Source organism: Epinephelus fuscoguttatus, linkage group LG5 (genome assembly GCF_011397635.1).
Source record: "Epinephelus fuscoguttatus linkage group LG5, E.fuscoguttatus.final_Chr_v1".
In the NCBI taxonomy this organism is placed as follows: Eukaryota; Metazoa; Chordata; class Actinopteri; order Perciformes; family Serranidae; genus Epinephelus; species Epinephelus fuscoguttatus.
This window is the reverse complement of record NC_064756.1, coordinates 36,300,565-36,326,707: the sequence shown is the minus strand read 5'-3', so window position 1 is coordinate 36,326,707 and position 26,143 is coordinate 36,300,565. Positions and strand designations below refer to the sequence as shown.

Sequence of the window (26,143 nt, the reverse complement as noted above, 5' to 3'; positions counted from 1 at the left end):
GATAAATTATATTCTTTAAAATTCCTTCTTTTTTCTAGTGTTTGATCCGCTGGTAGAGTTACACGTGAATGCAACGCCATTAGCCAAGAGCTTGTGTGAAGCTAGAATATCTAGCTTTTACCTGGTGGCTATGAAAGCACCACCACTTGCACACTACCGACCCGCCCCAGACTTTGAGCGCACCAGCCAATCGGCTTCTGGGGATTGTGAAATTGACCAATCGCGTGGCCAGAGCGGCGTGTAAAGGGGCGGGCGTTTGCCTGTGCCTAGCTAACAATAGCCTGGGATCGGCAAGTTTACTGTAAAAAAAAAAAAAAAAAAAAAAAAAAAACAGCCAGGAGGGCGACACAGTGAAGCGCAGCTGAGCCAAGAGGAGAGCAGAGTTTGCCGAATACATGAGACGGTGTGTCCCGGTGTCGGAAATTACCACTCAACACCCTGGGATATACATTTGCAACCAGACAAGTGGTGAGTGAGCCTTCCGACTTTATTTCTAAACCTCAAATGTAGCCGTTCATCTGCACCCTCAGACAGGCATGGTGCGGTTGTGAATTAGGGGCTCATTTGCCAGTGAATAGGAAGGGGTTAATGGTTACTGTAGGCTGGGACCACACTATTATTCCCTTATTCTGGATCTGCATCCATATATTAACGCCCCGGACCCCGCAGGCCCATCAGCCCGCGCGCACTGACTTGAAGTCAGCCACGACGAGGTTATTACAGTGGGGTGGTGTGGTTATTTTTTTATTACACCGATTTCCTCCCAGTTAACCAGCTGGCTGTGATAACATGGGAGTTCCTGCTGGATAACTGATAACGCGGCAGGGCGGGTGGATGAATGAATAGATGAATGAATACATGAATGAATGAATGAATGAAATCGACTTTTCCATCTCTGAAATGTACCTCAAAGGATACCTCTGACATGATTCATCAGAAAGTCCATGCCGTGCCCACAGCCTCTCTGCTGTAGCCCGAGAATAGACACAAGCTCTGCTCTCCTCTCACTACAGAACCTTCTCAACTCTGAAATTACTCAGATTTGAAGTTTTTTTCTGACCTCTTATCTGCTATAATAGGTAGGCAAGTAATCAAGGTTTCATCTTTTTACGTTTTTAATCCACTCGTAAATTGTCTGCTAAATATTTCTTTTAATCTTCAGGAGTGGACAGAACATTTACTTAACTTGAGTATTTTCATGTTGTACCAGGCTACTTAAACGTTTACTCCACTACATTTTAGGAGGAAATATTGTGCTTTGGACCACTGCATTTGTTGGATAACTTAAATTACTTGTTACCTTGCAGATTGAGATTATTATTACAAAACATGATGATGATGTATTAAGATAAAACTGGATAAAACAACAAACAGTGAAGCTACACAGCAGTATGTTGAGTACTAAGTTATGGACAAATGAATGCATCAATAATCACAATATAATAATGTTATAAACATTATTCTGAAATGGGCCATTCTACATGTTGGGTAGATTTACTTGTGATACCTAAAGTATGTTTTGATGTTTGTACTTATACTAAAGTAAAGTTTTGAATGCAGGACTTTTACTTTTAAGAGAGAATGTCTTCAGTGTGGTATTCATTCATCCATCCATTAATTCATTCATTATTTGTAACTGCTTATCCTGTTAAGGATTGTGGGGGGCTGGATCCCACCTGACACTGGGCGAGAGGCGAGGTACACCCTAGACAGGTCCCCGGACTATAAAAGGGCTGAGACGTAGATGCTACTTTTACTTTTAAGGAGAGGTGTGTAGAATTTAGTGGCATTTATTGGTGAGGACTGAACCTTCTCCTCCCATGTGTCAAACGTGAACTCATGGTTAGGATTCCTTTCAGTGTTCTTTGCTCAGGTTTTTACTGGGAGCCGAATTATCCTCAGAGTTCTCCATCTCTCCAAAACAAAAAGACCAGGTAATTTAAACCATTAAAAACTCAGCAGTTTTTAAAGCAGTTTCACATAAAATTTTTTTTTTTTTTTTCAGCTTATCACAGACAGGCTGCTAGCCCAGAACCTGCATATGTGCTCACCTTTTTTCCTCTGGTAACTTCAGATCCAGATGGTTTTTACTGTGAGCCTAATGATCTGAGTTTTTTTCTGTCCAAAACAAATACAGCTGGGGATTTAAACAGGTTGAAACACTAATAACTGCTATTAACTCTAGTAGCGACATAAAAACAGGAAAGTCCCTTTCTAGAGCCAGTGTTTGGTTTGTCTGTTCTGGGCCACTGTATGGTGGTTCATCATGGCAGTGCAACATGGTGGACAATTCTTAATTTCTAGTAATTATATACAAGAAAAGAAACATACTTTTTATGTTAAATTCCATTTATGCCAATATATATCCCCCTAAATCCTACTCACTGGACCTTTAAGTAAAGGACCTGAGTACTTCTTCCACCTCTGTCAATATCACTATAATGCCACCAGCATGTCTGCAGTACTCAGTTGCAACTTAGCAGTTGCCTCATTCATCATTATTGCTGTAAACTTGTAGTTTTCTCTGATTCCTGCACAGTAATCTGTCAGAAATGCACTGGTGCTCTCGTTTCCACGTGGCTCAGCAGAAATTTCTGCACCTCTCTTGATCAGTTCAGAGAGTTTGTTCATGGCCCAGTAGATTTTGGGAGATTTTAGTGTCTTTGGCGAGTTAGAGAGAGAGTGCATCTTATTGATCACAGTCAGGCAGACACGGGGCTCTGAGTCTTAGTTGGCTTTTTTTATCAGCATTAGGGGTAAGCTTCCTTTTCACCGCTGCTTTTAGACTCTTCAAACTCACCCTCGTTTTTGACTCAGCAGGATAAATAAACTAATTTCTCACTCTCTGTATGTTGGTCTGTGCATACACTGCAGCCCTGCTGAGGCTGACGTTGGGCTGACGTTGCCCTTTGCTCCCTGTTATAAAAAGTTTTCCCTTCATCTGAGTGAGCAGTTTCCTGGATAATGAAAAGCTGTATATGTGGGAAGCTGATTAAAAGTGTTGGTGGTTCACTCCTGAGCTGTTTGTCCCACTGGCAGACAAAAAAAGGACAATTTTCCTGGAACAGCACTGGACTCAATGTAATATTTTGTACTTGATGTTTTACTGTTGAATTTCTCACCTGTATGAGGGGAGCTGATAGTGAAGCAGTGGTCAAATAACCAATTTCAAACAGTTAAACACTGTACCTAAGTACTAATTTAAAGCAGTAGGTAAAGTCCACTGCAATTATGTGACAGCTTTAGTTACTTTACAAGTTGAGATTTTTGCATACAAAACATACGAAGAGCTATTATGAGATGATGTTTTGTTGTAAATGAAACTATCTCTGTACCAAATAATACTTACAAGTAGAGCTGAAACAACTAGTTGATTAATCGATTGGTTGATTGACAGAAAATTGAAGGGACCCTCGTTGTAGCTGAACATGTCTGGGTCAGAAGTGTTAAAACCTCTGAAAAAGCAAACAAGGGCTTCGTGGTTTGGCTGAGCGGCAGCAACAGTGGAATCCATGAATTGGGTCATGGTTTAAGGGCAGTGGCGGCACAGCGGTTTCCATGGAGACCTGGGTGTGGCTAAAGGAGTGTTTTATGGCCCCATGTGAAGCATGATGCCACCCAGTTGTCACTTTGACACCTCAACAGCATGAAGGAGCGGAGGCAGGTCAGGAGAGGTTAATGACCCATTTGGCTCCTGTAGCTTTGGGCCTGGCTACTTCAGGAGAATGATGACCGTGTGTGTGTGTGTGTTCCTTTTGACCAGACTTTGGGGTCTGTCAAAGACTTCGTTTTGACCTGCTGACCCACAATATGAGCTACTGTCTGCCACACACACACACACACACACACACACACACACACACACTACTATAATTCTCAAAGGAACTCTGAAAAAAAAAAAACTCGCAGAGCAACTTGGGGGGAAACCAGAGGATGGACACCATGTTTCTGCAGTGGTAATTGCAGAATAAGGGTCGCTGCTAGCTAGCTCTCACCTGACCAAGGGAGTGCCATGGATGTATAAAGAGAACTGGATGCACTCATTGAAGCGGGGCCCTGTTCATTCCTATGAAAGTTGCTTAGTGGCACATAAAGTCAAAATGGTTCATCTGACGCGTATGAAATTACCTGGGATGATTGGCATACCTGTCAAGTTGTGGATTTGAAAATAAGGGAAATTTTCTGGCCCCCAACCGCGAGCCATCCCACCACCCCAACCAAGCTCCAGTATCCCTTACATTTTAAGACAGGTGTACACAGAGGCGGTCCTGGCTAGTTTTACGCTCTGGGCGAACCATCCCATCCCTCAGTCCCTAAAGTGTGGTGAGGTTTGTGGACCATTACCTGCTACAAAGAGAGAAATGTGAACAACTCGTTTCTTCTCTGACACGCCACATACCTGTGTGCCGCCACGGCTCGGTTGTCCAGGTACTACTGGGCAGTCATGACACCAACGTAAGAGGAAATTACTGGACCTGGAGTCGGACTTCTCTGTCGCCGGTAAGCCATTAACTTGCACCGCAGAGCACTATGAGCCTCCGCCGTATTCCTGTCTGTGACCCCCTGTTCAACCCACAACCGCCAGGACTTGCCTTTCCTTTCTGCTGCTGGTTGAAACGTGATAATAGGGGTGCCCCAGCGCCCACTCCACTAACTTGATGTAGAAATGAGTGGTAGTTTAGAAAACTGGCAAGTTTTTTTTGTTTGTTTTGTGTTTTTTTTGGAGGACGCTCGTGCACCCTCACATAGATTGCGCCCTGGGCGGTCACCCACATTGCCCATAGCAAAAACCGTCCCTGGGTGTACAGGAAATCTAAAATAACCACTTGTCAACCAGACCCGCTGTCGACACTAACCTCGCAAGAACTGCCACCTGCAGTAGCCTGGGTGGCAGTGGCTAGTGACAGAGTTCAGTTTGGAGAGGCAGAGGAATGTTTTTTTTTGTTTGTTTGTTTGTTTTTTTAAATTATATTATAATACAGGAGATTTACAGGAAAATACTAATACGGGAGGATGGCGGGAAAGAGGTGTAAAATACGGTAGTCTACGGGAGACTTGACAGCTATGATGATTGGCACTGCTTCTGCACTGTGCAGCCTACAGAGCAGGTGCACTAGAGACTTCTGCTAGCTGAGACAGCTACTTAAGCACTAGTTAACTTGAATGGGGATGAAATGATTTGATTCTGCAGCTAAACAAATATTAACAAACTGAATGGATCAAATCTAAATAATGAAATTTATTATGAAAGTTATTTAGCGTGGGTTGTGATGCTCAAAAAAATCTATCCCCTGATTTACAGACGTGTCTTTCACCATGTAAGTCAATGGAAAAAAGTCTTTTTGGGCCATAGAGCATCATGTGACTGTGTAATTACAGTGTTTGGCCACAACAAAGATTGGCTACAAAACCCTGCGCACTTCCTGGGGGCTCGGGTGGTGTGTGGTGTGTGGAGTGGTAAAGGCCACCGTTAGCTTAGCAATGAAGACCAGAGGGTTGGCTGTTGCCACCACACATGTTAACGTGACTAGATGGCTGTCTGCAAAGTCAACAGGTAATAAAAGAAAAGACAGTGCATCACAAAACATTAAAATGTCACCATCTCTAAATGGATAGAAGGCCTCTTGTATATTACATGAGTTTGCATTTTTTTCCTTCAAAATTAACCTGTTAGTTATCAATTCATGAGTGTCTGGCTATTTAAATCAAAATGTAGCCTACTAAAACTGACATCCTGAATATAGTCATTTATTTTTTATTTCAATCTTATAATTCTGCAAATAAGATGGAAAATCTGTTGTTCCCATTGCCGTATTGGGCCCATCAATTTAATGGATTCGTTTTTGAAGCCCTAAGAGTGACTTTAAAGGAATAATTAGATATTTTAAGAAATATTCTTATTCAGTTTCTTGCTGAGAGTTAGATAACACAATCGGTATCGCTCATATGTCTGTATTTAAAGCGACCACCAGCAGACTTAAGGAAATTACTGGGCCACAGTTTGTCATCTGTAGAGGTGCTGATAGGCAGATAGACAGAGTCAGGCTGGCTGATTATCCCTGTTCTAGTCTTTATGCCAAACTAACTGGCCTCTGACTGATACTTCACATTCATACAGTACAGTCATAAGAGTGGTGTCAATCTTTTTATCTAGCTGTCAGCAAGAGAGTAAATAAGAGTATTTCCCAAAATGTTTAACTGTTCCTTAAACTGGCAGATTGGTGCAGCGTCAGCAGTCTTGTGGTGAAGATGGAGCAGAGCCTGAGAGCGCCTCAGGAGACAGGAGATGAGATTACGTCAAGACATATTTGTTTAGTATTAAATTTATTATTAAAGGATTTCTGTATCATAATTAGCTGCAGATATTAAGTACATCTTATCTCTGGCAGATGCATACAATCAATACTGAACTAAATAACTCATTAGGATAGATATTTTTCTTTGCAGTGTAGACACTCACACACACACACACACACACACACACACACACACACACACACACACACACACTCTATCAACAGAAATAGTGATATTGGCTGTGGAGCAGTCAGAAGCCTGCCAGCAGCTGAATAATGGATAGTCTGTCTGCCTGGAAGGCTGCTGGAGCTGCTGAGCATGGCGTCTAGACGAACCGCGACAGCACAAAACTACATGCTCTCTCCTCTCCTCTCCTCTCCTCTCCTCTCCTCTACATGAATCCAGATGAAAGCTGTGATCCTGGATTGATTTCTTTATGTATTTTATCCACTTCATTGATGTGTAGGCAGATGAAAGGAAGGGTGATGGCACATCTCTAAGCTGTTAATAGTATGGTTGAGGACTACAGAGATAGTCCTAATACTGTTGGTGTTATTATAATGATCAGACCTGAGGAGAGAATTGAAATATTCAACCCTAATACTAGAATAAATGTTGGCATTGTAAGTTTTTTCAAACCATTGTTAAGTTACATTTCTTTAACTTTCAGTAACACTGTGTTTAATGTGTGGTTATGTTTAGGCACAGAACCCACTTTGATACGGTAAGAAAAAAAAGAAAAGATCATGTTTTTCTTTAAAATACCAGCTTTTGGTGGCACCAAACTGGCAGGAAACTAAGCAATGTCTCTGTAATAAACAAAAAATGTTTCGCACTCTCCAGGGAGAAAACACAGTGATGGCTCAGTAAAAAAAAATCACTTTTCATAGCAAGTAGGCAGGAAACCCAGTAATGTCTCAGTGAAAAACAGCCACTTTTTGTGGCGTCATCCCAGCAGGAAACACAGCGATGTTTTAGTAAAAAACAACTATTTTTTGTGGCACCATTCCAACAGGAAAAGTAGCTATGTCTCTGTAAAAAAGGAACTGCTACTGAATTGCCAAAAACTGCAGTCGATTGAATGACCACTTGAGGCTGGATCCAACACAGAATGAAGTCCCGTAGACCCCCATTTTAAAATGCTCAAATTTACAGCAGAAACAATCATGTTTACAGCTTGGTGCAAAAAAACAGTTTTGGTCTCTATAGCATGACAACTGTACAGAAGGTGATTTTTTTTTTTTAATAACTCACCTGTTAACATTTTAGTAATGACCAAAGTTCCGCATATTTAAGGGTGGGCTATTTGAGTGAGAGGCTGTCTGTGATGTGTTACTGCAGTCTGTGAGTCAGATCCACCCCTCACTCCTCTACAGCGCCAGATTCTTGACCAAATATGGTCAATTTTAGCTCCAAAATAAAACAAGATGGCAACGACTGAAATTCCAAACTTGAGGCTTTAAAACGGCAGTCTACAAACGCAATGGGTGACATCACAGTAGCTACATTCATTATTATAAACAGTCTGTTGTGGAAATACAGCCATGGGTTGGCAAAAACGCCTGCATTTCGTGGCTAAAAAGCAGCTGAAATTATGACTCGTTAAAAAACAATGGTTTTGTTGCTTATTGATCTTGAATAGTGGTCTGCAGATTGGCAGGAGTACTGCCTAGAAGTCAAGGCACCTAGCACTAATTAGGTATATTCATCGTGTCATATTGCTCCGACCTGCCTTTTGATGAGAGCATATTAGGTCTATAGCAGCAGTCAATATAGGTTGGTGGGATCTGAGGTAGCTGCCGGCGTTGCATTTACAGTTACATCAGCTATTTGTAGCAAAGGCTCTCTGTAGGATGAATACTCCTCACCAGTGCAAAATCATTAGAATACAATATTTATACTCAGTGAAGCCATTACATTTAACAGTTTTAGAAATCTGTCAGTTACATGTCTGGAAATCTTGGAACACACGAAGAACCTGAACATGAAAATATCTTTTAGTATGGTTGATAGTTATAAGATGCTCGAGGCCAAATCCCAGTTTCCTTAGAGCTGACATAGTTTGTGTGTGTGTGTGTGTGTGTGTGTGTGTGTGTGTGTGTGTGTGTGCGCGCGCCTAGAGACCATATGGTGAAGGAACCACCCACTCATTTGGACCAGCCACACCTTCCAGTAACACACACTGCTTTGCTTTTATCTGCCCTTTTTCCAGTATCACTCGCACACCTTCAAACACACACGAGCAGCTGAAACTCAGTGTAACATTGCGAGAGAAATAAAGGAATCGTAAATGAAAAGGTGAAAGTAGATCTAAACAGGAAGGTTACACTTAAGTCTTGCAGTCTACTCAGCTCTATGTGTGTGTGTGAATAATTTAGTGTTGCAGTATTGCATTCACACCCTGCAGCCTTGCATGTGTGTGTGTGTGTGTGTGTGTGTGTGTGTGTGTGTGTGTGTGTGTGTGTGTGTGCGTGTGTGCGCGAGCATCATTACATCACTCCATAAAGTTTTTGTTGGAGAGTGTGAATGTCTGTTGGGAGGCATGAGTGTGTGTTTTCACTACATGGCTGAGGTCACCATGTCTTGACCAAAAGTGTTTGGTCAACACACAAACACTCGCTCAAAGGTGAATGGGTTCATGCTTTGTGTGTGTGTGTGTGTGTGTGTGTGTGTGTGTGTGCTTGTAAAACAGGCCTTAACCTACATTACTGATATCTCTTTTGGAGCTCAGGAGCATCATTGACTACAAGACCCATAAGCCTCGGGAACCTTTGGCCAATCCCCAGCTCTTTAACTAGCTTACAACTACAGGAAATCTCAGTGTGGTACGTTACCTAAGCTCAGGCTCTGGCTAGCTTTGGAGGCCGTAGCAACAGCGTCGGAAGCACCTACTGGCTCAAGTGAGGTCTCTATGGAAAGCTCAGAAGCTCGCCTCAATTTTGAGGACCCAGTCGGTTGATTGTTTACAAGCACAACAGAGAAATTATGAATATGTGGAGAATTATGAATGTTTGAAACGCAATTGTGGAAATGTATGGATGTAATAATGTGACCGATTTAGGTCATCTTGATTACTGCCAGTGTGTGTGAAGGGCAGTGGAAGCTGTGTAAGATGTGATTCAGTCTGGATAATATGGACCTGTGGATTATGATAATGCTTAATAGGGGAGTTACAATTGTTTATTTGTTGTTTTTTTTGTTTTTTTGTTTTTTTTTTTTTAGTCTGACAGAAGTGTTTGAGCCTGATGTAGTTGTATCTTGAAATGGTCAGCATTAATGGCACCGCTAGCAGCGTAGCTTTCGAACGATATATCATATGAGCAAGCCCCTTAAACAACAACAAATACAGCAGTTGTTTAAAATATCATAATAATCAAAAATCACCTTAGAAGGACCCACGGGCAGGCCATCAGATTTCTAACAGTTGTGCATACAGTCTCTTTTCAAACTAAACTTAGAATGTAGATAAAACTGTTTGTTTTTAGGTTTACGTCCTCAAGTTTAGATAACTAAAAGACCTAAAAGAAGAACATTTGTCTCTTATGTAATGCAGCATCACATGACATTCATCACGTTCATCATATGCTACAAGCACTAGCATACTTCTTTGTCAATAAAGCAACAAATATAACAACAACTTCATTGTTATTAAAATACCAAGGTAGGAGGCAGGAAACAAACAGCAGGCTCTCGGTTGAAAGTCCGGGGCTTGTTGGACCCGTCTTATATCGCTGCTAACTGGTGCCTCTGTGTGTCAGTGTCTGATGCTGAAGGTCACTGACAAGATGTTGGGATTTGACAAGTTGGGAGTGTGCCCAGGTTGGAATCCCCTTTTGTACTGACAGTTTTTTTTTTTGTTTTTTATTTTTAATTGATGTTTACTTTTGCCATCCTTCTCTTGACCTCTTCCTTTTTCTTCTTCCTCTCCATCGTTTCTTAATATCCTCCTCATTTGTCCCTCCTTTCTTTCCTCCTTCTCCTTCCTGCTCTTCATCCCTCTTGCTTCTTTCAACATGTCATTATTTTTTTTATTCTTCATCCTGTAAATACTAAATCTCGAGAAGGCCTTAAAGGAATTTCTTCACATTTGGCCCAAACATTCACTTGGACTCAGTGATGAACTGATTAGATTTTGGTGGTCAAAGGTCAAGGTCACTGTGATCTTGCATCAGTCTAATTCTAGTGGAAGCGATATCTCAAGAAGACCTTAAGGGAGTTTCCTTAAATTTGGTACAAACATCCTCTTGGACTCATACATGAACCGATTGGAATTTGGTCGTCGAAGATCAAAGGTCACCTTCACTGTGACATCATAATGATCTGCAAAAACACATCTCTGGCCATTATCTAACACCATTACTCAGGAACAGGAGGGGAAATATTAGGTTGGAGACAGAATGACTCAGTGACTGGTGGCACTAATCTTGGGAGTCCACCTTGAAACTGTGCTGATTGTATAGACCTTCTGTGCTGCCAGGGGTAAGGTGTGTGTGTGTGTGTGTGTGTGTGTGTGTGTGTGTGTGTGTGTGTGTGTGTGTGAAGCATCCATTTTTTTCACAGACATGGATATAAACTGTAAGTGCAACTTGACTGGATCGCTGAGGCATAAAACCGCAAAGAGGTAATTCTGGTTTCTGCTTAAATCTTTCCTTCCTTTATGGCCCACATGTCAGCATGGCCTCCTTTTCGTCCTCTTCTTCACCTCTTCTTTATCTCTTGTTCACTCCTCTCCTCTAGTCTATCTGACGTAACCAGTGAAGCAACTGTAATACTATTATCTATAAATATCCCTTCATTTCTCTCACTGTCAAACAGAGGAAGCCACTTTCATGTCCATCCGCTAGTAACATGTTCTGCTTTTTATTTCGGCCAGAGGGAATCTCTCACTGCCTTTCTTGTCCTCTTGTCCTAACTATTTTAAATCAAAATAAATGAAGGTGGCATATTTCATTTGTATTGCTCATAGGCCTGTCGCTGTGAAGAACTTTTCCTTGCGGTATATGGTATTACCTCCAATTTTGTTTTGTTTTTGCAAATTACTTAATTTATCCTGATTTTAGTGCTTTATAAATACCCTTTATTGTGAGGCTATTTTTAGGTATATTGTTGCTTTCTAAATGACAAAGATGGCACAGTATTAGAACAAAATAAATACCTGTTCATTGTAGAACACAGAAGAGGTACAATAAGAGGCGCAGCGTTTTTCAGCCAAGATGCTTTGGCTGTGTCTGCATGGTATAATACAGAATATCTGGTGAAGTAAAAATGTCAGCATTAGGCAGAGTACCTGCTCTGAAGAGAAGACTGAAGTATGTAGGGAGAGGGGATGGACCTGCCGGTAATAAAAAGAAGCAGCTTTATCTGAAAGGATATTTTTTATTGTGCTATATTTTATTTTCTCTGTCACCTTTTTTGTAATTTCTCTCCCCACATCTTTCTACGTCACTCATTCTGTATCTTATTCTCTGTCTTGGAGATTGAGGATTTTGTCAGATTTGTTTCCAGAGTCTCTCTTCCATCTCATCCCTTCCCCAGGGGGATGTTTCATGTTGTGTTCTCACCTCTGATTTACATCACCCTTCTCCCTCGCCAACAGTCTCCAAATTTTAAATATGGCCAGTCAAGCACATCAGCTTGCCCTCTACATGCACTCTCTCCCTCATATTAGACATGATTTCTTACAGTAAGCTGTTTTATTACATTTTAACAAGTAAATAAGCAGATAAGATAAACCAAATTATTGAGACCAAAGATGAACACCCATGAACATCTGGCTTTTTAATGTAATGGAGTGCAGTAATGGAAATACAACACCCAGGTGAATGGGCTAATTTTAGCCCATTAACTGGCAAAATGCAATGACACACCACCACAATATACTGTTCATCTCCGCCCAAGCAGCACTCAGACATCTTTCCAAATTAGTTTGCACTGAATTTGAAAGTGAGACTGATCAAGTAACAGTTGTAGAAAAAGAAGTAACCATTGTAATATTTTCACTGGCCTCCATGTTGCTTTCTACTGTTTACTGACCTGTTTTCTCGCCTGTCCATGACTTAGAATGTGACGCACCAGAACAAAAAAGAAAGGCTTTCTCGTCTGCTGCAGAGCAGTATACACATCTCAAGTCTACTGGCAGAGGGAAAGGAGTTTATCGCCTATTTTTAGGGGGGTTTCCCGTGTTAAAAAAACAGCAATCATCTGTTATTAATGACCACTATTTATCCAAACTACTTAAGAGGAAACCTGCTGCATTCCCATGGAAACCACGCACCCTGCAGTCCAGCACTGGGTGTTAAAGTTTGCTTTCATACATCAGTTCTCCACACCGCAACTCAAACTCAACAAAGTGCTGGTGAGGAAAGAAAACACTCATGAATAGTTCCACCTGTGGTGTGTTCACGGACCCATAAAAACCTCCAAATTGGGAGAAGGGACAACAAAATGATCACAAAGGTACACACATACACACAAAACAAAAGTTTTGCCAACCCCGGGATAATAACTGCAAAGAACTCATATTTTGTCTTTTGTAACTGGAGATGGCTTCTGATAGCTACTGGGGAAAATAAAACCGCTATCCTCTTCCTGTTTTGGTAGACACACTTCCTTTGTGCCATAAATTGAAACTTCATTTTCCCAGGAAATCATACCTTGCAGACAGAATTGCATAGTGAGAGCGAGGCTTATAGTGAACCAGTCTAAACTCTGATGGTGTCATTCTATAGCCACTACATTATGCAATATATTTACTTCATAATGATAAGTTAAACAAAAATGTCTGTTTCCACTTTAATGAGAGAACATTCAGCAGATTAATCAAATATGCGGCCATAATTTGACACTTCCTAAAGTTAAGCCCATTACTCTAGAGGCTACCAATGCTGCAAGACCTTTAAAAAAGATATTTTGTAAGAATCCAACATACTTGCATGTATGCCTCTTCGCCAGCTGCTTGTCAGCATTCATCAGATACTGGCATGCTCAACAGGAATAATTAGGCTCGCAGCCTTGAAACACAATAAAGCCTCACATTTGTCTGCCAAGTACATTACACGCACAAGTAGTGTGACTTATTGTATGTGTGTGTTTCACCTCACAGATAAAGACAGACAGCCGGTCAGGCCGAAACAAAGCCGGTTTAGAGAGCAACCTGTAGGATTTCCAGGCTGATCTTCGTGTTGTTGTGGGTGCTGATGCTTCAGCCTTGACTTGAACAGACAAAGCTAATTTGGAGCTAAACCTGCCCAGTCTGTTCTGATAATAATGCTGTTAACAGTGATAGCAATGCAGCTGGATTGATCATAGTGGTCAAGTCCAAAGGTGTTTTATTCTGAATAATAAATGTGTTTATAATGACAGCAGATTAGGGCTTGGCAATGATAAGATATTATTCACAATACACTCTCAGCAAAGTCATATTCTGTAATAATACAATCTTGTAGTTATGTTGTTCAGATGAATTATTCTTAGCAAACTTTAATAAGAAATAACAGTTGTTTACGATAAACATCAGTTTAGATATTTCACATAACTTGCTTTGTTGTGTTAGTTATCAGACTCTTAAATAAGGGCTGCAAATAACAATCACTGTCATATTTTCTTGATAAATCATTTAGTGTATAGAATTCAAAGGCTTTTAGTTTACAGTAAAACAGGAAAAAGCAGCACATCCTTAAATTGGACAAGTTTGAGACCAAGGGATATCAGACATTTTTCAAAAAAAAAAACAAAAAAAACCCCACCTTTAACAATGAATCGATTATCAAAATTTAAACACTAACTTCACTAATTTTCTGTCAGTTGACTGATAGATTCATGAAGTAATCAATTCTGCTTTACTGAAAATGTCCTTATCTACCAGTGCTATTCTACGGGCAGTTTTCCCATATGAGCTCTGGTTAATTAAAGCAGAATCAGATCCAGATATTGTACAAAGTTTCCCTTTCACATGCAGCACACAACAGGATATTTTCTGTGTCAGAAGTGTTCTCACCTACCGGAAAAACTTTGGGGTTTAGGCAAGGGGTGGTGCTGCAGTAGAGGGTGCATGACACGACATGGATTACACTGCAGTCATGAAGCCGGTTCGTAATTTGGTCATGAACAGCCCTTGTGTAAGTGACCTTTCTTATTCACTTTGGATGTTTGTTTTCCTCGGATTACGTGTGAGCCTCATGATAGATAGAAACATCGTCAACACGCCCACTCGCTGGCTGTGAATTCTCTAGACAATTACCTGTTTTATTCCCATGTGGGCTCAGGAGGACATTACACAGACTTTGTATGAGGGAGCTGGCAAGGTAAAGACTGTTAAAGGTCCGAATCAGCTGATACCTTTAGTCACACCCTTAACAAATTTAGACTAGAGCGACAATGTTTAACTTGAATGATTGATCTGATCTGAGTGTTACTCTAGTTTGCTGTGAACTACAGAAATATATACACTGCAGTTTGGAGTCAGCTGTCGTATACACATTTTTCACCAGTGGATGTATATCTATGATTAGTATAGTGTGTGTTTGTGTCTCTGTGTGTGTGTTTGACCAACACAGGTGAGATGGCAACACACACACACACACACACACACACACTTACAGCTACACACACTGCCAGGGACAAGTCACATTAGCCTGTGCTAATGAGAGTTTAGCAACACCTTAACAAGCCATAATCTAGAGCTACATTAGCTGTATGGCTGTTGGTACTGTGCGTGCGTGCGTGCGTGCGTGCGTGCGTGCGTGTGTTTTCTCACTGTAAGGTGTGATTGTGTAGACAGCTGCAGGGCTGCCACTCTTACCTCCTGCCCTCCTTCTGTTTGTCCTCCCTCTCTCTCAAACCTTCATCTGTTCAGGCTTGTCTTAGCCCCCCTTGACACCAACACACTTTGTACACACTAATGGCTTCCTCCTCATTTATACCACAGCAGACTCAATGATTGTCTGGCATGTGGACCCTATTTGCTAAGAAAGGCAAAAAAACAGACAGAGTGAAACCCTGTTTGCACTTACGTGAATGTACTTCAGCATTTTCTGGGATTTTGTTTGCCATCCATCACAACAGGAGAGGGGTTATTTCTTTACTTATGGATCAGTTCAACCTATGTGTGAAGGAAAATGCTGCAGAGAGATATCTGTGCATCTCAAAAGACCACACTATTATCAACAAACACTGTCCATAACATGGCCAATATCATGGTGGATAACAGTGTGGCTCCACTCTGCACCTGCAGCTACTAACTGCTTCATGTGTCAGCAGGTGGTCCTGAATGGACATGCATGGATCTCTAAGTGCATCACAGAAGCAAATATCATATGAATAAGCAAATTTCATTAAAGAACAATGAATAATATTCAGCCAGAAAACTGCATAATGCTCCTACACCTAGACTTTCTGTCTGTCTTTCTATCTGGGTTTGTGCATGAAGGCACTATCATGATACAGCTGGAAGCTGTTGGAAGCACACTGTTATATCTCAGTATGCATCAGGGGTAAATACATAGTGTATTTGAAAGTCTGTCTGTATGTCTGTTTTCAAGAACAAGTGGATGTGTTTAAGGACTCGATAAGGTTTTGGCAGTGATCCTGACTTTGGATTTCTAGTTACCCTGATTGTGGAGTACAATATGGAAGCCCATTTCTGCCAATGTGATGAAAAAATATCCTGTATATCATTATAATGAGAAGCTTTCTCAAAATAATGACAAACTGTCACAAAATAATGACTTAATATCTCAAAATAATGATTTAGTATCTGGAAATAATGATGCTTTCTCAAAAAATGACTTGCTTATTTCACAATAATGACTTAGTGTCTCAAAACAATGAGAAACTTTCTCAAAAATAAAGCTAGTATCTCAAAATAGTGAGAAAAAGTTCTCAAAATAATGGTGTGCTTATCTCAGAGTATTGACTTAGTTTTTCAAAATAATGGAAAACTCTCAAAATAATGAATTATCCTGAAAAGATTACTTAATATCTCATAATAAGGATTGACTCTCTCAAAAACTGACCTAATATCTCAAGATAATAAGAAAAGATACGAAATCATTGAAGTAATACTAAGTCATTATTTCGAGAAAGTTTGTCATTGTAATGATTTATAGGATCTTTCTTTTCAAAGTACAAAGACATTAAAATGCAGTAAATTACTTCCTCCATTGTTACACCTTTATTGTTGCACAAACATGGCAAACACACATGCTTTTGCTTCCTCTCAACAGTGAGTCTCGATCATTTCTCACCATGTGTGTAGAAATCCTCTCATTGTGGGAAAGACATTTACGTGCCGTCTCTGTCGCATCCTTTTTCGTTAATGGCTGTAAACTGCAGGACTGTAAAAAAGGTATTTGACTAAGGGTCATAAAATGCTAACAACCCAGGAAGTACTGCCTTTGCTAGCCTGCTAGCATTTTGTTACTTGTAAATGAAGAATATGTTGATGACAGTACTAGCATTGCCATACTGACACAAAATTAGCATAATAATTCAGGTAACGTTGAGCTGGACCTTATTTAAGAAAGCGGCCAGGTGATGATCAGTGTGCAGTAACAGCCCTCACTCTGTTTGTGTACAGGCTGCAGGTTGAAGCTGCGTCTTTGCCTTTCTGTGAGAGGACCAACTCGAACACAACGTTTACAGGTAAGTCTGGCTGGTGTAACACAGATGGCAGCTCACCTCTCTGTAGTAGTTTATTTATGTGTATTGTTTACCTTGCTCAGGGGCACTGTGGCAGTGAAAGTCCAATATTATCACAGTGACTGAGGTTGATGTATGAAGTATGACTGACTGAACAATTTGACATTGTTTGGAATAAGTGGGTTGTAATGGGGTTCTCGTGGATGCAGTGATTTATGTTTGATTCTGGCAAAAAAAAGCACTGTAATTCTGATAATTGAGCCTTTATGCCGACATTACACATACACAATAATTTCTGGATTCTGGAAACACAATGACATGGTTAAAAATAATTCAGTGCAGTCACAAAACACGGAAACAAACCTTTAGGTTAGAATTTATCTGAATGAAAAAACAAAGGTGGATGAAAAAATAGTAGATCAGATTGTAGTCAACTTTATTCTCACTGCACAGAGTACAGAGCAAAAACAGAGTTACTGATGGCTGAATAGTGTTGTGTCATCCACGATACTGAGAGTATTCAATGAATATCAGTAGTTTCTTGCAGCAGTGATTTTTAGGGTTAATTTTCTCAGTCATTGGCTGTGGTGCAGGTTACCCAGCAGACACTGCTCATCAGATCATTTGTCACACTAAAGACTTTTCAAAATGAAACAGCATTGTGGTTCACTGAGGGAAACCAGAGTGTTTCACATTATGTAAGTCGGCTGTAATGGGATTCTGGCCTGATGATTCCCAGCATGCACTGCAGCCTCCATTATTTATGGGGTTGCCATAGTAATGGGGCTTGGGAGGGGTGGAGACTGACAGCTGGTAGATCAGGGACAGGGACAGACCCTCCCCCCAGCACACCTGTGTGTGTGTATGTGTGCGCGTGTGTGAGTGTGTGTGTGTGTGCGTGCGTGTGAGGGGGGTTTACTACAGTGCTCATGAGAACAGGGACTTGAAGGTTTTGCCATGCATTTTTTATGCACTGCGTCAGTGTGTGTGCTGTGTGTGTGTTAGAAATATTGCCATATATGTGAGCATTTGTAACGTGCAAGTGTAGGCCTACAAAAGGGTTCAGTGATAGGAAAAAATACTCAAATGTAAATTAGTATTACATCCTGGAAGGGCTGATTGTGGATTAGGGCCAATTATCCTAGGGTTTTGTTTGACTTTCCCAGGTGTTTTCAGATGAAAAAACAAAAAAGTGAAGTGTGGAGATGGTTTGTGCATGTTAATGTATAAGGGGTTCATAATAGGGATAGACCAATATGGATTTTTTAGGGCCGATGCCGATACCGATTTTTTTCCATCACCCTTAGCCGATGACCGATTATGGACTGCCGATTTTCTTCAGCCAATATTTGGGGCCGATACTGCTTTTGCTCCCTCAATTTACATCAAAAAAATTACAATGATAACAAATATTACAGGTCTCAAGTTTAAAATAAGAAACATTTATTGAACAGTAAAATATACTAAAACAAGATGGAAAGTTGAGGTAGAACAGGTAGAATATTATTATTATTATAATTATTATACATTCAAATAAAAAAAGAGTTCAGTGCTCTTAAATCTTCCAGTAATGTCTTTATAAAATAAACAAATATTTAAGCTGAAGCATAAATAAAACAACAACTACTGTACACAGTAGGATTCGCTGCATGTGCGCTACAGGGTCTTCCAGCAACACAGAGCTGCCCGTGGATACCTGTCTGTAAATCATGCCAGGGAAAAATAAATCCGCAAACCCACGGACGTATTGGCTGATGCCGATACAAGTAAAAAATATCAGCCCGATATATCGGCCGGCCGATGTATCGGTCTATCCTTAGTTCATAAATAGATCCTGCGTGCTGGCACAAGCTGGGCTATTGATAATACCAATATCGTGAGTGTAACTTTTTTTTAATTTGTTTTTACACACATGAAAAGTTTAAACTGTTAATGCAAAATAGGGAACACACATAATTGCTTTGAAAAACAGCTGGATTTGTTTATTGAAATAAAATAATTGAAAGTATCAGAGATTCCCTATCTGTCAGGTAGGAAAGCTGATACGATTCCATATGATACGATACGATACGATACGATATAATATGATACGTAAGGGATAATGTATAATGAACCGGTGAATACTGGGAAAATAACTCCTGACAGGGGAATAGAATAGGTTTCATTCCCCGCTTATTACACGGCTAATTATCAGTTAAATAAATAATGTTGTCTGCCTCTGCGAAGTGCATTAAAACTGACCGGATTCGACAACTTTTGGTGAAAGTTTTGTACTCACCCAGGCTTAGTGGACTGAACCGAGGCATAAAACTCGCGTAAAATGTCATTAAGCATGACTGCCGAGTGTGTATTCAAATCCGTCTTCTTTTGTTTTTGGCAGAGAAAGTCCGTAGGTATTCTTTTTCTTCAGCGGCATCCGTTAAAATCAGCCACTTCTGTTTGTTTTTCCCCTCGGAAGTTGTTTGACAGCTGCAGTGTTGCAGGGCAGCATCCCTAGCAACGCTGGGCTACATAGCAACTGTGTGTAATGACCGTTGCTACTAGCAGCGGTCATTAAACAGTAATATCAGACCGCAGAATGCCGCTACTGACCAATCAGAATACAGCATTTAATAGAGCCGTGTAATAAGATATGATATGATATGATATGATACGTAGAACTTTATTCATCTTGACAGAAATTACTATGCAGCAGTTACAATACAAAGTTGAAAGAGTGCAGATACAGAAAGAGTTATGCTGTAGTTTGGTGTGTGTGTAATACCTTTGGGACAGGTGTGTCACTGCTTGCAAGTGTGTGTAATATGAAGCAGATGGATGCGTGTGTATGTGTGTGTAGTCCCATGTCTTCAGGGTTGGGCTGAGCTTTCTATGAATCACATTACATACACACACACACACACACACACACACCAATACATGTGCATCAGACATCTTGTTGTGAGCAAGAATACACACTCCGCCCTATATGCATTGGCGCAGTTTTAACTTAAAGGTTTGGGGTTCACAAAAAAATTAAAGAAAAAGTGTAATGTGTAAAACAGAGGCCTTGATTATGAAAATAAATAATCAGTATACCAGCAGGTGCGTTTACTTATCCGGACTAACATGCTCAATGAAAACCCAACAGCAAACATACAGATCCCAGCTATTAGCATCAGGGCTCCACATTAACACTTGCCTGAGATAAGTTATCCCCATTTAGAGGTGAGTGGAATGCCCCATGCAGTGTCCGATCAGGCAAGTAAAAAATACTGTTATTTGAAAATTACCTGTGTGCTTTAGCAGAATCTGAGCTTTTCCAGCTAAGCTGCATGCTGCTGTCTTTCCACCAAGTATTGAACAGGACTGATGAGAAAAATCTGACTGAATTCCAATCTGACACTCTACACTGATGTTGTTTAAACAGAAGATTGTTCTATTTCTGCATGAATTAATAAATAGTTTAAGCCCAGTTCAGACCAGAGATTCATAACGAGACTGGTTGAAACTAGCAGCAACTACTTGCAATATGTCAGTCTGCAGACTTCCACAGACGACAGACTTGCTACTAGATTTCTGATATTGTGACAAGTCTAATCTGAACCCAGACCTGGACAACGTGTAGAGTATGGCTTTATCCAATAATTAATTTCACTACCAATTAATCTGCCAATTATTGGCTTGACTGGTAAAAAAATAAAAAAATAAATAAAAGTTCTCTACAGTCCAGGATAACGTCTTTAAATGTCTTATTTTTTCCAAAACTCGGAAGTCCTGGTTAACAAACATATAAAACAAAGAACAGCTAAACATAATCACAGTTGGGAAGCAATAACTAGGTTTTCTGTCAATTGACTAAAAGATTTATCTAGAGAATACAGTGATGAGACAGAGAGAGAGAGAGAGAAACAGCTCTCAGACAGTTTTTCCAGTGAAAAATGGTTTTGTCTAAATTCCAGTGGACTCATGTTGCTCCTCAGCTTTCTTTCTATTCTTTGATCCCTTGCTCTTTATTCTCCTCTGGCCCCTTCCCTTTCCCTCTCTCTGTCAGTAGCTCTCTCTCTCTCTCTCTTCCTACTTTGTGTTCTTTCAGTATGTCTCTCACTCCTGCTGTTCCACTTACCCCATTTTACTTTCCCACTTTCTGTCCTCTTCATGTCTTGCTCTTCTTCATGTGCTCACTCATTGTTGGGTCACTCAGACCGGACAGATTCCACTTTTTACTTTTCTTTTCATTCAGTCTTTTCCCTCTTCCACACACACATTGACATGATAAATAGCTGTAAGCATAAAACTTTCCAGACAGATTTAACGGAGCGAGGGCTGATGTGACGAAGGAAAGACAAAGAATAAAAGTGTGAAAGGGACTGAGAGAGACTCACAGCAGCTCTTTAAGCTGTTGTCACAGTTTAAAAAAATGAATGTATTTTTTTTAAATTACTTTTTTCTTTATTTGTCTTTGGTCCTTTACATTTCTTTTAGGGAAACAGCTGTCATGCCAATTGTACAGTTTTTAATTTACCAGTAACAGGAAGTATTTTGTATTTTGAATTCATAGAAATTTCCATGAACCTCTCCCAACTATTTCCATGTATGTGAAGTCTTTACCTCTCCCATGTCACATCACATGAATAAAGGTAGATTTTAAGCAGTTAATTGCATTACAGCTAACTTAAAATTGACTCCATTAACACATAAAAAAAAGCACATTAGACAAATTAGCACCCAGGGCTCTCTGCCAGAAAGCCTTTTCTTGAAAATATATCCTCATTTAACCCAAACCATGATCTTTTCCCTAAAACTTAAGGGATATCTGGCTTAAAGCTCCCAAGGCAAACTTCACCCAACAGCCATAAAACATTAATTAACAACAATAATTGTCAGAGCACAGCTGCAAAGAATTTGGGGATTTCATCATTTACAATCCATAATATCATCAAAAGGTTCAGAGAATCTACTCAGCTCACTTCAAATTTATTTAAAAAGCACATTTAAAAACAACTCATGTTGACCAAAGTGCTGTCCAAAAGTCTGTCTGAAATGCTAAAAAAAAAAACAACCCACATACATAGGGGTGACATAATTGTCAGGTACACAGCTCATACATTTAGAGACACAATGGCCAGAGAAGTCTCTGAACGTACAGTACAGGCCAAAAGTTTGGACACACCTTCTCATTCGATGCGTTTTCTTTATTTTCATGACTATTTACATTGTAGATTCTCACTGAAGGCATCAAAACTATGAATGAACACATGTGGAGTTATGTACTTAACAAAAAAAGGTGAAATAACTGAAAACATGTTTTATATTCTAGTTTCTTCAAAATAGCCACCCTTTGCTCTGATTTACTGCTTTGCACACTCTTGGCATTCTCTCGATGAGCTTCAAGAGGTAGTCACCTGAAATGGTTTCCACTTCACAGGTGTGCCTTATCAGGGTTAATTAGTGGAATTTCTTGCTTTATCAATGGGGTTGGGACCATCAGTTGTGTTGTGCAGAAGTCAGGTTAATACACGGCCGACAGCCCTATTGGACAACTGTTAAAATTCATATTATGGCAAGAACCAATCAGCTAACTAAAGAAAAATGAGTGGCCATCATTACTTTAAGAAATGAAGGTCAGTCAGTCCGGAAAATTGCAAAAACTTTAAATGTGTCCCCAAGTGGAGTCGCAAAAACCATCAAGCGCTACAACGAAACTGGCACACATGAGGACCGACCCAGGAAAGGAAGACCAAGAGTCACCTCTGCTTCTGAGGATAAGTTCATCCGAGTCACCAGCCTCAGAAATGGCAAGTTAACAGCAGCTCAGATCAGAGACCAGATGAATGCCACACAGAGTTCTAGCAGCAGACCCATCTCTAGAACAACTGTTAAGAGGAGACTGCGCGAATCAGGCCTTCATGGTCAAATAGCTGCTAGGAAACCACTGCTAAGGAGAGGCAACAAGCAGAAGAGATTTGTTTGGGCCAAGAAACACAAGGAATGGACATTAGACCAGTGGAAATCTGTGCTTTGGTCTGATGAGTCCAAATTTGAGATCTTTGGTTCCAACCGCCGTGTCTTTGTGAGGCCAGAAAAGGTGAGCGGATGGATTCCACATGCCTGGTTCCCACTGTGAAGCATGGAGGAGGAGGTGTGATGGTGTGGGGTGTTTTGCTGGTGACACTGTTGGGATTTATTCAAAATTGAAGGCACACTGAACCAGCATGGCTACCACAGCATCCTGCAGCGACATGCCATCCCATCCGGTTTGCGTTTAGTTGGACGATCATTTATTTTTCAACAGGACAATGACCCCAAACACACCTCCAGGCTGTGTAAGGGCTATTTGACCAAGAAGGAGAGTGATGGAGTGCTGCGGCAGATGACCTGGCCTCCACAGTCACCGGACCTGAACCCAATCGAGATGGTTTGGGGTGAGCTGGACCACAGAGTGAAGGCAAAGGGGCCAACAAGTGCTAAACACCTCTGGGAGCTCCTTCAAGACTGTTGGAAAACCATTTCAGGTGACTACCTCTTGAAGCTCATCGAGAGAATGCCAAGAGTGTGCAAAGCAGTAATCAGAGCAAAGGGTGGCTATTTTGAAGAAACTAGAATATAAAACATGTTTTCAGTTATTTCACCTTTTTTTGTTAAGTACATAACTCCACATGTGTTCATTCATAGTTTTGATGCCTTCAGTGAGAATCTACAATGTAAATAGTCATGAAAATAAAGAAAACGCATCGAATGAGAAGGTGTGTCCAAACTTTTGGCCTGTACTGTATGTGACAAGGCTGAAAACCAAGTTTGAATGTCTTTCACCTTTGATCCTTCAGACTGCACTGCATTAAAAACAGACTTAATTGTATCAAGGATATTTCTACATGGGCTGAAAAACACTTTGGAAAACCATTACCAGTAAACACAGGTTGTCACTTCATAGTAAAAGCCGTATATCAACAACATCCGGAAATGCGGCTGACTTTGTTAGACCTGAGCTCAATTGAGATGGACAGACTCAGAATGGAAAAGTGTGCTGTGGTCTGACGAGTCCACATTTCAAATTGTTTTTGGAAATCATGGACGTCGAGTCCTCAGGGCTAAAGAGGAAAAGGACCATCCAGATTGTTACCAGTGCAAAATTTAAAAGCTAGCATCTGTGATGGTATAGAGGTGTTTTAGTACCCATGGCATCATGAGTAACTTGTACATCTTTGAAGCCACCATGAATGCTGAAAGGTACATACAGGATTTGGAGCAACATATACTGCCATCCAGACTACATATTTTTCCGAGACATCACTGCTTATTCCAGCTAGACAATGAGACACATTCTGCACGTTACAACAGCGTGACTTCGCAGCATTTGCACTTTTCAGGAGCTCCAGTTTATGCTTTCTCTGAATAATACAGCTCCTGTATGTGTGAAACTGTTGTTCCCCAAAATGTTAAGGCATATCACTGGTCACAACATGCCAACCTGAGGGCGTCCCTAAAGCCCAGTTTAGACCCAAAATTCGCAGTGAGATAAGATGAAATAGGCAATTACTTGAAAGCACCGCTCTGCAATGTTCTAATAACCTACCGGTTTACACCAATGCAACTACATGAGATGGTGTATCATGTCTAAACAACAACTCTTTATACTTCTGTTCTGATCTCCAGCTTTTCAGGTTTATTTTGTAGCTGACTACAATTTTTAGTTTCTTAAGAATATGAATGAGGATAGTGATAGTGAGGCACTGGCTAGAGTGGCTTTTATAGTAATAAAACAGCGAAAACCAAAAACAAACAAGCATCTGATGGACTGTATTCATTATAAACATGTCACAATAATATAAATAACCAGCAGCAATTAATCAATAAATACAGCGAGCAGTAGCAGCAACCCACCGTCCGACACTGGTACACTGTGTAGACAGAAACGAAGGGCTCGACAGGGAGACAACATCTGCCTCAGCAAGCAAATACGCTGTCTGTGGTAATTTTGACCTGACCATTGACTTCACTACAAGCCCATTGGCTGTTGAAACAGTTGTTGCGTGTTACATTCTAAAACCGGACAGTTCACATCTCTGCAACTTTTCTCTTCAATGTTCTAAAATGGTTTAGTCTCGTTGTGGATCTTTGGTCTGAACCAGGTTTTAGAGCTGAGTCTTACACGGTGATGACTGGTCTGCAGTCAGTTGCCACCTATTTAGCAAGTGCTGTAGTTATCATCTTCAGTTTCCACTGGTCTGTGGCAATTCACACACTGCAAAATATTGCTTTGCCAGCTTCGTGATGTGGTTGCCTGCTCACATCAGTCCGATTAGCTGCACCTGTGTGCTTAATATGCTGTGCATATTAAATTTGACTTGTCAGCTGAGCTGTTTTGGAGGTTTTTTAAGTGAAAGGAACCATTCAAAAGTGCTCTGGTGTCTTCTTCTGCATCACTGCAGAAGCAGAAAGCCGCCGCAGCAGCCTGACTGCAAGTAAGGGTGCACTGAAGTGACAAAATAGCAGTAAGCAGTTAATTCATTAAAAAAATAAATAAATAAATAACGTGCTACAGCCCTAATTGACTCAAGTCTTTGACTTGATTGTGATATTGACTTGTGAAGTGGCTGGCAGACAAAAGATTCGACATTTGATATCTATGGTTGTTATCACACACCTGCAGCTTTGTATTAGACTGCAACAACCATCTTCTGCTTGGCTGCAGTCTTTGGATGCCACAACTAATTTATCTCCACTGTAATGTGTGTGTGTGTGTGTGTGTGTGTGTGTGTGTGTGTGTGTGTGTGTGTGTGTGTGCGTGTGTGTGTGTGCAATATGATGCATTCATCATGTTTATGGATCACATTATGCTTTTCTAACTGCTATATGTATGTGTGAGTTGATTTTAGTCATGGTACAGTGGAGTTTATATCCATGTTACTGACTGTGTGTGTGTGTGTGTGTGTGTGTGAGAGAGAGAGAGAGAGAGAGAAAGAGAGAGAGAGAGAGAGTTTGCATTAAGCCTATTAACATCATTAGAGGATGGACGTTCCACTGATGGTTCTGCAGTGCACTCTGGGATTGCACTGAAGGGAGGGCGTTCTCACTTTCTCTCACTGTAGGTTCTTTTTATGTTTTAGTCTTAGTTTTTCTTTTTATATATTTCTCTGGATTTTTTCATTATTCCTCCCTTTTTTTCTAGGTCTGCCCTTACTTTTTACTACAGATGAGGGTAGAGTGAAACCTCCTCTCTGATTAA

General features: G+C 40.6%; 1 protein-coding gene across 1 annotated transcript in view; it reads left to right on the top strand.

Annotated features, from left to right (window-relative positions):
- Positions 1-309: 309 nt before the first annotated feature.
- The window catches only part of pak1 (p21 protein (Cdc42/Rac)-activated kinase 1), a 77,608-nt gene continuing 51,774 nt past the window's right edge, over positions 310-26,143 (top strand). The window contains exons 1-2 of the mRNA XM_049576542.1: positions 310-468; positions 16,874-16,938. The gene's annotated coding sequence lies outside the window, so the exon portion shown is untranslated. The remainder of the gene's footprint in view (positions 469-16,873; positions 16,939-26,143) is intronic.